The following is a 2,133-nucleotide window of genomic DNA, read 5'->3' as shown; positions in this document are numbered from 1 at the left end:
CAAGCACTCATCAATACGTTCCTTTGTTTGCATATTGGTGTTACTAGGCCGTCTCCCCTGCTGCGAGATCTGGGCGAAGTTGTTCAATAGGCACTGCCGTCGGGTAAGAATGATGGCGTGCCAGTAGGTCAAGTTGAGCACATTTCGTTGGCGTTGAAAGATGGGTACGATGAGCGAAGTGCTAAAGAAGTCGGCATCGAGGAACCGTGAAAGCTCGGCTCGCCAGTCACTAAGGTCTTGAGAAATAGACTGAGTATCTTCTGCACGGCGGCTAGCTGATATCGGTCGAATCGAATACAGCGAACGTAAGATCTTGCTAATGATTTGGGCCAGTCTGATCTGTCAGCTAGCATCAAGAAACTCTCGCCACGCTTCCAAACTACCTGCTTCATGTGTGCCACGGGGGCCAGCATTATTGAGTAGCCCCTATTCATAGACGAGGTGCAAAGACTTTCCCTTGTGATCTCATGATCCTCGACACATGCCGGTAGTTCGGTATCGATATCATCGTCGTGAAAGGAGCGTGGCCTCCCCAGCGAGACGCTAAGATAAGTGTCGAGGGTGTAAGCGCACCAGAATGTTCTGCGGCGACTTTCAACCTCGATATAGTTCAACCCACTTGCCGTTCCTGGACTTTTGTTGCGGTTGAGGCCGATTGCCAGAGCCAAGTTTGTGACTGTGCCGAATTGACTCCAGCAATGGTTGACGCGCGACTGCGTGAGAAGATAGTAACACTGCAGAAGGCGTGCTTGTATGCTCGTTAGTCGAATGGAGCCACTTTCTTTGGAAAGTTGGTTTTCAGCTGCAAGAAAATATCGAGAACTGTTTTGAGTCATTAGCCAGGCAAATGCCTCGAATGAAAGACTTCCTGACCTCAAATCTGCCGGGCCTGGCCTGGCGTTCTCAGGCATGTACACCCTAGCATGAGCAAAGATCATGAATAAGAGGGCAATCTTGGCCGTCGCGTTGTGAACGTCACGCATCGTGCCCAAAGTATCATAAAACTCCTCGAACCAGTCCTGCAACGTAGGCCGATGAAGGAATCGGTAGGTCGGCATGGCAAAGTCAAAATACCGGTCAAGCAACTTCTGGCCGTCTTCCCTTGGAAGAACCATGCAAAATGAAGGATCAAAGTCAGGCGGACTAATTGGAGCATCTCCAAATGTGAAAATGCTGCTTGGCGCAGAAAACTCGATGGCTTTATGAAGCCTCTTCTGCACTCTCAAGAGAAAAGACACCCCCGAGGCGGGTCCAATGTAATGCCCTTGTAGGTCTTCTTGTGGAGGCTCTGGTGTTTGTTGAGATGAAGCGGCCAACCTTGCCGGCGCTTGGATGTCTTCGTACGTGGACGAAGTGTTCTGACCGTCCGAAGCCAGGTTATGATCCAGCAACTCTGAGCTCGTAATGGTCATCCCTGGCACAACTGACGATGAAGTCATGATGTTGGATACCATATTATCCTCAGAATCCATGCCGGCAGCATGGATCTCATTCCTAGTCACGGGCGGGATGTCTGGTGCCCGCCCTCTTGCATAGGCAGCATCGTACGTGCATTGGTTCTTGACGCGAACACAGAATTCGCACGGTTGTGTCCCATTGCATTTGATCTTTCGCCTGCGTATCGTCATCAGTCAATCCATTGATGACACGGATCACCCATCATTGCACTACTGACCGTTTACAGCGGTCACATGCCCGTGTGACCCTGAGTCGCTCCTTGTTCCTTTTCCGTCTCTTGTGAAGCTGGGACCCACTCTCATCCATCATTGTAGGGAGCAATTGGCGATTCGCAGCCATACAGGAGGCGCCGAAGCAGCTTCCGTCAGACTAGGTAGAGTAAACGAGAAGGTGACATAACAACCAGAGCGGAAGAGCAAGGAGCAAGAGTCGGATGCCGTTGGACGGAGATGTGTCGAAAATGGGAGGAGAGCTCAGTGCGGAAAAGTCACTTCGGTTCCTGATGCGGGGCAGTGGCACGAGCTGGTGCTTATCCGTGATCCTACACCCACCGCTGAGTGACGACGGTTGAGGCTGCAAGTCATCCGATTTCACTGTTCAGATTTTCTTTCCCATGCCATCGTTTCTTGTTTGTTGCAATGTGACTGAGCCATCTGCTTGGGGGGGGGGATGTCT

The sequence above is a fragment of the Verticillium alfalfae genome, genomic scaffold (genome assembly GCF_000150825.1).
Source record: "Verticillium alfalfae VaMs.102 supercont1.2 genomic scaffold, whole genome shotgun sequence".
In the NCBI taxonomy this organism is placed as follows: Eukaryota; Fungi; Ascomycota; class Sordariomycetes; order Glomerellales; family Plectosphaerellaceae; genus Verticillium; species Verticillium alfalfae.
The sequence above is the reverse complement of the archived record's forward strand: the minus strand, read 5'-3'. Positions refer to the sequence as shown.